Source organism: Phyllostomus discolor, chromosome 1 (assembly GCF_004126475.2).
Source record: "Phyllostomus discolor isolate MPI-MPIP mPhyDis1 chromosome 1, mPhyDis1.pri.v3, whole genome shotgun sequence".
Lineage (NCBI taxonomy): Eukaryota > Metazoa > Chordata > Mammalia > Chiroptera > Phyllostomidae > Phyllostomus > Phyllostomus discolor.
Window position 1 is genome coordinate 185698949 of NC_040903.2, and position 12253 is coordinate 185711201.

A 12253-nucleotide genomic window follows, 5' to 3' on the forward strand; every position below is an offset into this window, starting at 1 on the left:
TCAGTCTACACCAGAGTGCCAAGGAGAGATGAGGGGAATACTTATGTGAAAGGACTGAGAGCCAGGCTGTATTGATAATTCCATGTACACCATAATGCAAGTCTGACCACCGATGCACAGAGCAATTAGGACCACACAAACTCTGTGGCTTGCTTGCACTTATGAACTGTCCTGAATGACTGATCATCTATCCCTCCACAGCCCTATTTGGTGTAAAACCATGGTCACTCAGGATAAGACAATCGTGACTAGGAAATAACCTAAGACAAGGTTCCAAACAAAAGTCCTTAGCACAAAGATAGCCCAGGATACCTCCACACAGTCAATAAAGAGAAACATTTGGGGTCTGTGTCATTTGAAAAATAAAAAAAAAATCAAACTTTGTCTCTTTTTCTAAATTTGTTTATTGTTGTTCAAGTACAGTTGTCTGCATTTTCCCCCCGCAACTCCCCCCATCCCCACCTCCCTCCCCTGATTCCACCCCACCTTGGTTTTGTCCACGTGTCCTTTATAGTTGTTCCTGAAAACCCTTCACCCTTTTCTCCCCATTATCCCCTCCCATCTCCCCTCTGGTTACTGTCTGTTCTTAATTTCAATGTCTCTGGTTATATTTTGCTTGCTTGTTTGTTTTGTTGATTAGGTTCCTCTTAAAGGTGAGATGGTATATTTGTCTTTCACCACCTGGCTTATTTCACTTAGCATAATGCTCTCCAGTTCCATCCACACTGTCACAAAGGGTAGGAGCTTCTTCTTTCTTTCTGCTGCATAGAATTCCATTGTGTAAATGCACCATAGTTTTTTGATCCATTCATTTACTGATGGGCACTTAGGCTGCTTCCAACACTTGGCTATTGTATGTTGTGCTGCTATGAACATTGGGGTGCATAGGTTCTTATGGATTGGTGTTTCACAGTTCTTAGGATACAATCCCAGCTGTGGAATTGCTGGGTCAAAAGGCAGTTCCAGTTTTAGTTTTCTGAGAAAGTTCCATACTGTTTTCCACAGTGGCTGCACTGGTCTACATTCCCACCAACAGTGCATTAGGGTTTTCTTTTCTCCACATCCCCTCGACATTACTTGTTTTTTGATTTGTTTATGATGGCCATTCTCACCAGTGTGAAGTAGTATCTCATTGTGGTTTGAATTTGCATATCTCTGATGGCTAGTGATACTGAGCATCTTTTCATATGTCTCTGGGCCTCCTTGGAGAAGTATCTGTTTAGGTCTTTTGCCCATTTTTTAATTGGGTTGTTTGTCTTCCTGGAGTGGAGTTATGTGAATTCTTTATATATTTTGGAGATCAAACCCTTGTCCAAGGTGTCATTGGCAAATATGTTTTCCCATACGGTTGGTTCTCTTTTCATTTTAAAGCTGTTTTCTCTAGCCATGCAGAAGATTTTTATTTTGATAAGGTCCCACTTGTCTATTATTTCCTTTATGTCCCTTGCTCTAGGGGACATATTGATGAAAATACTGCTGAGTGGAATATCTGAGATTTTCCTGCCTATGTTTTCCTCTAGGACTTTTATGGTGTCATGACTTAAGTCTTTTATCCACCTTGAATTTATTTTTGTGTATGGTGTGAGTTGGTGATTGGGTTTCATTTTTTTCCATATAGCTATCCAGGTCTCTCAACACCATTTGTTGAAAAGGCTATTTTTACTCCATTTTATGATTCTGCCCTCTTTGTCAAATACTAATTAACCATAGAGACTTGGGTTTATGTCTGGGCTCTCTATTCTGTTCCCTTGGTCTATGTGTCTGTTCTTATGACAATACCAAGCTGTTCTGATTACAGTGACCTTGTAATACAGTTTGATATCAGGTATTGTGATCCTTCCTACTTTGTTCTTCTTTCTCAAAATTGCTGGAGCTATTCAGGGTCATTATGGTTCCATATAAATTTTTGAAGTATTTGTTCTATATCTGAAATATGTCATTCATACTTTTATAGAGATTGTGTTGAATACATAAATTGCTTTGGGCAGTATGGACATTTTGATGATGTTAATTCTTGAAATCCATGAACACAGTACATGCTTCCCTTTGTTTGTGTCTTCCTTAATTTCTTTCTTCAGTGTTGTGTAGTTTTATCAGTACAGGTCTTTTACCTCCTTGGTTAGGTTTATTCCTAGGTACTTTATTTTTCTTGTTGCTATATCAAATGGGATTTTTTTCACTGATTTCTGTTTCTGATATTTCATTGTTGGTGTACAAAAATGCTTTTGGTTTCTGAATATTGACTTTGTATCCTGCTGTTTTGTCATATTCACCTACTAGGTTAAATAGTTTTTTGGTAGAGTCTATAGGATTTTCTATGTACACTATTATGTCATCTGCAAACAATGACAGTTTTGCTTCCTCCTTTCCAATTTGGATGCCTTTTATTTCTTTTTCTTGTCTGATTTCTGTGGCTAGGGCTTCTAATACTATGTTGAATAGGAGTGGTGAAAGCAGTGGTGTCCTTGTCTTGTTCCTGATCTTAGTGGGAAAACTTTTAGTTTTTACCCATTGAGTATGATGTTGGCTGTAGGTCTCTCATATATAGCCTTTATTATGTTGAGGAATGCTCCCTTTATTCCCACTTTGCTGAGTGTTTTCCCATTTATGACAAACTTTGTCTCTTTGAAGTGGGATAGCATACGAAAACATCAGTCAAAGGGTTCACTATCTGTTTTAATAGCAAGAGGCCAACTCTCTTGCCCTGACCAGTGTGGTTCAGTTGGTTGGACACCATCACACAAAGTGAAAGATTGTCAGCTGGATTCATCTTCAGTAGAATCATGGCTTCCTGTGCAGCTTAACTGTGGAGACGTCAAGAAGATCTTCCTGTCAAATGTTCCTACTATAGCTTGTGGTAATGGAAGTTCAACATTTTGACTTTATTAATTTGTTAGGTCAATACTGTTGTAAATGGCAGCAACCCCAAATACATGACTCAGCATTCATAGAATGCTCATATCTCATAGTGAATTATCAGACAGTTTTACTAAGCTGAGCTTAGATTCTGGTAATAGGAGAAGACTGTAGCCAGCACTCCACACTGCCCTGGGAGGACAGTCTGCAGAAATGCAGTCACAGGCCCTTGACACTCAGAAGAACATGCTTAACTTTCCCAGTGCTGAATACATTTCAGCAAACTATGAACAAGCCCACCATCCTTGGAGACTGTAATATTGTAATAGAAGTTATCTTTAAGATTGCAATAATGGCCCTGGCTGGTGTGGCTCAGTGGATTGAGCACTGGCCTGCGAACCAAAGGGTCACTGGTTCGATTCTCAGTCAGGGCACATGCCTGGGTTGCAGGCCACGTCCCTGGTAGGAGGTGCATGAGAGGCAACCACACACTGATATTTCCCTCCTTCTCTTTCTCTCTCCCTTCCCCTCTGCCTAAAACTAAATAAATAAGATCTTTTTTAAAAGATTGTGAAAATGGCCCTGGCTGGTGTAGCTCAGTGGATTGAACTTGGGCTGCATACCAAAGGGTCATAGGTTCGATTCCCAGTCAAGGCACATGCCTGGGTTGCGGGCCAGGTCCCTAGTGGGGGCCACGTGAGATGCAACCACACATTGATGTTTCTCTCCCTCTCCTTCCCTCTCCCTCTCTCTAAAAATAAATAAATAAATAGTCTTAAAAAATAGAATAAAATATTAATTTAAAAAAGATTATAAAAATGTTTCTTCTTTAAACTTTTACTTTTATCTTTTCTTAATTCCCTAGACAAAAAAAAGAAGCTATATGAAAAGTCTCTAAGATAATCAGCCAGCACCTTGTTGTTGTTGTTGTTGTTGTTTGCATCTTTTAGGTGCTGATAAGTTTTACTTGTAAATTATACATGTAAGTTTATCTTAAGCATCAAGGATCAGTTCATAAAAGGAGCAGTACAGGCTGCCAGTAAACCAGAGGAAGATAAGGATTATGCATTTGACAGCATCAAGAAAGCCCGTGTATACCTTTCCATGAGCAATGAAGCTCTATGCCTAAATTCAAATTTTGCTATCTGAAAAAAACAAAACAAAACAAACAAACAAAAACACAGCTGTGCTGCACAGACTACCTGGGCCCCTGCCAGGAGCGCTGCTGTGAAAGAGCATCGTGAAGACTGATACCAGTTGACTAAGAGTTATTTTTGGCCCTGTGAAATTAAACTTCTTCCTATATGTTGTGTTACACAGTGTATCATTGAGTCCTTAGATGTCTTTTTTTCTCAACAATTTATGTGCATGCTTTTTAGATTTGACTAGCATATAGTAAATACTTAATATATTACAGCTAAATAAATGAAGTGTGAGGAGTTTCACTAGAAGAAGACACTTTGAGGATCCTTCAGATTAAGCAAAGTATCCTTCAAGTGGTGCTGCTCTCCCGTACCTGTCATGATATACCAACCCAGGGTCTCCACCAGGCACCTCCAGGTCCTGTGATATCCTGGGTCCTGGCATTGACCCATATTTTCCTTCTGGAGATGGAGTAGCTTAGACTTCAGCTTCCAATCCCTGCTTGTCCTGGTTTCTCCCTCAGACGTGGATTCACTACCGGTGACTTGGCCTCCCACAGTTCCACTTCAGCCTCTGTTCATCTTGCAAGTCTCCATCCACTTCCCAGATAAAACTGAGTCACTAGTGGTGCAGACTCCATCCAGCGGGGTCTGTATGTTGTGGATTCAATAAACAAATTCACACAGACTGCAAAAGTCCTGTGGAGAAAAAGGGACGGCACGGCCATTCTGAGTGAGAGAGTGCCTCAACCCTTGCCTGGACAGGCTTTTATAGGTTTCTAATAGCATACATCAAATAAGGTTCTCATTCATTTATGCTCAGATTTGCTTTAGGTAATTACTTTTTACAGATAACAGAGGATGTTGCTGATTGCTTCTTATAGGTTAACAAAGAAAAAATGTTGCAAATGCAAGGGAATGATAAGAGTGATTGATCTGGTTACACTCTGTCCTTGGGAGAATTAGCACAGACTTTAGGAAGTTACTTTAAAGATATCCAGTAAACATTTGCAGCTTCAATTCAGGTTGAGGGAGTTTTAGCAAAAGCAAGCCTCAAAGCAGCCTAGGTATAATGCAGGCCTGGTTTCCCACAGGAAAGCCAATCCATGGGCCTGGCTCCTGTGTGCTGACTCATGCCTGCTGGTTTTCCGATAGGGCTGGGCTACATTTGCCATTGCCAAGCAGACTGGTTCCCTACAACTAGCTCTCCATTCCTTGGTTTCCTGCTCTCTACAGCTGTCACCCATGGGATAGAGGCTTTTGTGCAGCTGTGGCACCTGCAGGTTCTGAAGTTAACCTCTCAGGTTCTGCTAATCCATGCCTACTCTGCTCATTAAACCCCAATATGTGTAGAGGGATACCACTTGGGAATACCAAGGCCATGTGGAAGGTCATAACATTCCTAAATATCAAAAAGTACAGATGCCTTGAAGTCTGAGATATTTCAGCACAGAAATCACCTCTTCAGGAGAGTTAAAGATTAAAATCTCCAGTGATAATAAAATACAGACTCTGCTAGGCTGCTATGGGAAATCCATAGCTTAATTGCGGTGGATTTTGAAGGATGCTTAGCAGTAGTTGCAGGGTGTGGAAGCTTCAGTGTTGATAGCAGAGCATAGCTTAGTCTTCACCTAGATTGCTCATTTCATTTAGCTCACTCAGTTTGGAATGGGGTAAAGCTACTATAGATAACGAGTTTAAGGAAGTTCTGAACACTCAATCCATTTGGACCACTTAAGTGGATTCTCTCCAGATTACTGTACCTACTGGTTGGAGCTGATTCAATGACTCTTGAATGCTAGCTCAGGTGTCTGCATAATTATTCTCAAACTTAGTGGCTCCTTTGGGGACCATCTTAAACTGATATAAACTAAACTGACTCCAGCTTTCTCTCCCACTTTGTATTTGGGCAGGGGATCCCATATGCCATTTATAAGCCCCAAGTTGAGAGACAGAGTGGGAAAAAATCAGCTCTAGTGTAATGAGGCCCCTCACAAATGATGGATCTCATCACAGAGCAACCCCAGCACCTGCATCTATCACCCTACAGTTCCCCAACAAGTTCAACCAACCTAAGAAGTTTCAGAAACTATAAACTGCGGCTGATAACTAGGGACCACATCTATTTCTGCCTAATATTGCTCCCAATGTTACCATATTAAAAATTTTCCATAAAGCTCTGTGCTCATTGCATTCTATGTGGAATCCCCAGGAGCCACACACTGCAGCAGCCCTCACTGCCCCACTGGAGTTAAAAACCACTGGTGGCCAACCTTGAGAATTAACTACCCATAATAACTACTCAGTGTCACTAAAAGACTATACCTGAATGTATCATATACCCTACTTTTTCCTATAGTTTTCAGAATTTGTGGTCTGCCTTAGAGCTGGCATTTTGCTCCCCTAGCAAGGCCTATGGTTTTCCTGCAGCCAACTTGGGGTCTGCCCTGCCTGGTCTCAGGAAGCTGTAACCCCCTGCGACTTAGGCTGAGTGGGAGACCTCCGGACAGGAGCCACTAAGGAGACAAAACTTATTTCCCTGGCATGAATGCTGCCTGTTCTGTGCCTGGCCTCCTAGGCTTGATCAGTTAGCCAATGACAGCTAAGATTTTCCACGGCGGGGAATCGCCTAAGACAGGCATGATCACGAGGAGGCCTCAGTGAAGAGACTTGGGGCAGTGGAAATGAAGGGGTGATTGACATCCACCCCTGCCCCCTCAGCTTTGTCAAAGCCTGAGTCCTTGTTTTTAGAAGTGAGAAATCCAAGTCTCCTGGCTGCCTTTGTCTCCTCTGCCTGACTCAGGCCTGCAGAAATAACAGGGGCGGTGCAATCTAGACCAGAGTCAGCAGACCCTTGGGGTAATCAGACCTGGGACATAGACTATGCAAGATCCTGTGAGATCTGCTTGCTGGAGGATGCTATTGAATTAGAATATGAAGGCATGGGCAGGAAACGAGACTAGCCTTTTAGGTCCTGTAGTCCTTTTAAGTGATAAAACACAAACTCTCAGCCCAGAATCCCAGCAGAAGTTCTGTCAGACCCACTGAAAACACCTATTCCTTTTTTATCTTCCCTGCCAGACTGTAATCCACAAACTGTGTCTGTATTCTTAATAAAAACTTACTCAGGTGGAGACTCAGTGTGCTCTCCACTAGAGAGAGTGGCCATTTTGTCCCTATTTCCCCACAGGACTCGGTTGTCCCTGTGTATGTTTTTCTCATGTTTCGATGAGCATCTGCAGCAGGGATGGATACTGCTGGCCAGTATCCTCCACACAGCCAAGCAAAGCATTTCTGGGATACACTGGAAGTATCAAAACTATACTTGTAGTACCATTGAAGCTACCATCCTGGTTCTAGGAACATACTTCTGATGGGTATGTTCACCCCTCCCAGAATATAATGGTGCAGGTACTCAGAGACTTTCTTCTGACTGTCTGTGACAGTGCCCCATCTGAGGCACACTATCTCTTGGTGCATGTTGAATTGGAGTACAATCATACTCTGGACGGTTGTCAAACTCCAGTGACCTGGCCCATTCACTCGTACAATTCTGAACTGTTGCTAGCAATACTGGATCTTTTCTGAGATGACTCAATCCAAATATGAGACTGTAAAGGTCAATTCTCTGGAATTATCTTCCCTCAAGACATTCATTCAATGTTATACATGATTGGGTCAGGCCACCAAGCTCCAACAGTCTCTAGTACTTTAGGGGTTTGTAGAATATTGTGATGTATATATGATATATATATAGTTCTTGCCATGTTTCCTTATCCTGACTTCCAAACTTACCATAATGCTTAAGAAAACCAAGCCAAGCACCATAAATTACCTAAAAGGCATTTGAAAATCACGAAGATGATCCATCTTTCATCTATTCTAGTATACCCAAACTATTAGGGTCTTTGCTCCCTCAAGCATATGTTCTGAACACACCATAGAGGATTATTTTCTCAAAGTGTGGGCTAGAGACCAACTACATCAGAATCACTTGACTTTCTAGCTTAACAAGTTTGTTCCTGGACCCTACCCCAGACCTACTGAGTCAGATCCACTGGAAATGGGCTCAAGGATGTGTAATTTAAATAAGTACCTGAAGTTATTCTACATCCGCTAAAATTTGAAATTATAATGGTAGCAGCATCCTTCCTAACTCAGCTCTGACTCAGCATTTTTACAAACCTATTCCACAAGTTTACCATTCTCCATCTCCTGCCCCTTCCAACCACCCAAAGTTATATGATACGAGAGGGGAAAGGTCTTTGAACACCACTAAAGCAACATAAGGCTTCAAAGCATTATTTGGGACAGGGCCATGTTTTCAATGACAAAAACAGGCTACTATAACTAAGAATATCACCAAATTGTCCAAAGATCAAGCCAAAGATTAGTTTATTGGCTCTAAGTCCCTCCTGGTACCAAGATCAGAGTAGGCTAGGCCAAGCAGAGACAGCAGAGAGCAGCTAGTCATGGGCAAGGTAGTCAGATAGGTCAGGGAGGGGTGTTTGTAGCTAAGAACCCAGAAAGAACTGGTGGAGCTGGGAACAATTAATAATAAAAGGTAGCTGGTTGGATATTTGCAGGCAGTGTAGTGCCAGAAGAGCTAAGATTGAGGGGGTTCAGAGATACTGAGGACAGCTACAGCAGGAAGAAGGCAGTGACAGAAGAATTCAAGGAACAAGCTAATCTAGTAAAGGCCATGTTGACAGACACATCAAGTTAATGTACAAAGACAGGTACAAAGATAAGTGCAGAATCCAAGGTTTATAAGATGCATTAGATTTCTATCCATGGTTGGAGTGGAGGTGGGACTGGAGAAAAAAAATGGAGATTAACTAAAACAAGAGTTTTATGTGGGCAAATGTTGATAATGTGCTGTGACCTGAGAAATATAATAAACTTTCTAAGCTTGAGCTATAAATAAAAGACACAAAGAAAAGGAGGGAAAGAGGAAAGAATTATCCACACAAAGAACTGGTCAGCTCTCTAGGGAATTAAAACTATCATCTCTGCTTAAATTCACTGTCCCTCAATTTTCAACCTTAGAGCTACATGCAAATATAAAAGAGATGGTAAAATGAGGAGGTTATGCTGTCTGAGACAGAGTCAGTGCCTCATTATAATTCCATGCTGGCTGCCTTTTAAGAAGAGCTATTAATTTTAATTATATATCGACAACTCATGGACAAAGATTATTTAACAATTTTAGATAGACCCATTAGAAATAGCATTCTGCTGGTCTAATTAAAACTTTACTTCAGAACAACTCCTAACTTTTAATTGAATGATATACTCATATATTCACTGCCAGACATTAATAATAAGAGGGCCTCTGCTGACGACGTTAGAAGTGCCATAAAAATACATAATTACTGCCCTGGCTGGCATAGCTCAGTGGATTGAGCGCGGGTGGCGAACCAAAGTGTCGCAGGTTCGATTCCCAGTCAGGGTACATACCTGGGTTGCAGGCCATGACCCCCAGCAACCGCACATTGATGTTTCTCTCTCTCTCTCTCTCTCTCCCTCCTTTCCCTCTCTAGAAATAAATAAAATCTTTAAAAAATACATAATTACCCTATTTTGTCAAGTATAATGCACACCCATGGTTTTTGTGTGCATTATACATGGGATCACTATACCCACGTATAATTTGCATCCTTATTTTCCCCTCAAAAATTTGGGTAAAAAAGTGTACATTGGGGTGGGGATGGGAGTAAAAGACAGAAAACTGTACTGAAACAACAAAATAAAAACGGAAAAAAAGTGCACATTATACAGGGCAAAATATGGCATCTCTTCCACTGTCCAAGTAAACTTTAAGTTGTGCTGCATTCATTTTTTCTGTGTGATATATCAAATTCAAATATATGACATAGAATTTTCACAGATAATCTAATAAAATCATTAACTGACAGTATTTATTTGCTTAAGGATCAAATGTCAACAATAATATAAAAATTGAATTAGCATTTGAAATCTCCAGACTTTTGGTTCTCCGGAATTAAACTTAAAGACATTGCAAAGCCAACTTGTAATTTGAATGTCTCCAAAGTTCACTACCAAGAAGCATAGGGGTTTTGGGGAAATAAATTTAACAATCAATTTAAAAGGTTTTAATTAATAAATTATAATGCAACTTAAGATTTTCTTATTTAGTCTGTAAAGTCACCTCTAGCTTGTTTAAATGATTCTTTTTTAAATCAGGCAGTGACCAGTAAGTTTGTTGTAATCAGTGGTAATATACCTTCCCAATTGTTTTCAGATCCAAGATACCTTTACCCATAAATAGATTAAATGTATATGTTTGTTCTTCTTCTAGGTGTATGAACAGAGAGATGAATGAAGTCTTATTTCATTTACAATGTTTACTGTTTCCTTGACTTCTACTGGTTTCACTTCCATTATTTCTGAACGGACACATAAAGCCATATCACAAACTTTAAAGTGATAAAAGGAGGTTAACAAGATTGATCACTGTTTTGTATTCTTCCTGTGGCTTTTAACTGGAATCACCTTTTGCTCCAAACACCATCTAGAATATGTCAACAACATTCTTCCTTTAGGAATGACTCAGGACAAAATTTGGCAAGCCGCCAGTGGTTCTTAGTCTACAGTGATACAGGAACTCTGACTCAATTGCTGGCTTGCCAAATCCTTAAACTCAATTTAGAAATACTATTCTTAAAGTTGTTTATACAATATAAAGAGAACTTTGTGTTAGCCCTCTCCCAGTCTTGTACTGGTTAGAAAAGTCACAACAGATTTGTAATACTATACTATGATAGTCACTATACTTTTTATCCAAAAGAAGTGCACCCCCCAAAAAAAAGACATTTGATGAAGATGACTCACCTACTTGACTTCTGATCCAACTTATTAATCTAAAAGGTTAGATTGTTAAACTGTTATTATCTAGTCTTCTTATGCTAAGATAAAAATTTGCCCAGACAGGCCATATTGTTCAACTAGATTTTCAAAGAAGATAACATTAAAAGTAAAAATATGAATCATATTTCTGTGGTATTTTTTAAACCTATAAACAAACCACAAACATTTTAATTAGTTTATTTTTAATTTATCAATTAATAACAAAAACTGAAAGTCCTTTGGGGGGAATATAGAAGAAAAATTTTTTTCTATATGTTTATGTTTACAACAACCAATATTAATTGGATCATGACAGATATGTTGAATTGCTGGTAGTTGTTAGATTAATGGAAACATTTTAAAAATCTGCACGGCTATATTTTTCTTAAGAAAGCAGTTTAAAACTATAGTCTATTGAATGAGGAGGCCCTCTGGTGACGGAAACGAGCACTGCAGACACTGTTTGCATAAACTTGACGTCATAAATATTCTACATAAACCAAGTGAACCACAAAAAATATAGTAGCGCTGTCCAACAGAAACATATTCCACACATGCAATTTTAAATTTTCTAATCACCGCTTTTAAAAAGGAATCTTAATAATACATTTTTCTTAACCCAATATATTAAAAATGTTATAATTTCAACATTTACTCAATACAAAAATGCTTTATTTTATCAAATTAAGTCTTCAAAATACGACATGTATTTGACAACACATCTCAATTAGGACTAGCCACATTTAAGTGTTCAAGAGCCACATGTGGCTGTGGCTAGTGGCTACCATATTGGACTGAGCGGATCTAGAGAACGAAAGGAGAGCTGCCGTTACTTTGATTTGCCTTCCATTGTGCTACGTTAATTTCTCAGCCCCTCTGCCTACTCTTTTAAAAGTTCCTCCCTTTCCCTCTTCAAATTTTACTTTATTATATATATATTTCTCCTGAATATATATATATTTCTCCTGAACATTTTAAGAATACTTAAAAAAAACAAAAACAAAAAACCCTCGAAATCCTGTCCGAGAACAAGACGACACTGACTGGGAGGGACCATCTCTTATGGGAGGGAACCGGGGACCTGCACCATCCTTCGGTTCGCCTCCACCTGCGCTCCGCGGCTGCGGGCGTGGGTCGCGGATAGATAGCAAAGGGAGCCCGTGCAGCGGGGAGATGAGGGACTGTCATGGTTGTCGGGCCTCCTTGTGACATCACAGCGCAATGCTTTGGGGACCCAGTGCAGCGAGGCTCCGCGCTTCCACGCCCCGAGGGTCAAAGACTTTCAATAGGAGAAAACCAGGACACGAGAAGGCAATGACTAGGTCCCCGCAACAATGCCCACAAGTCGTTGCTTCCGGTCCTGTCCTCGGATCCGGGGAAAGCAT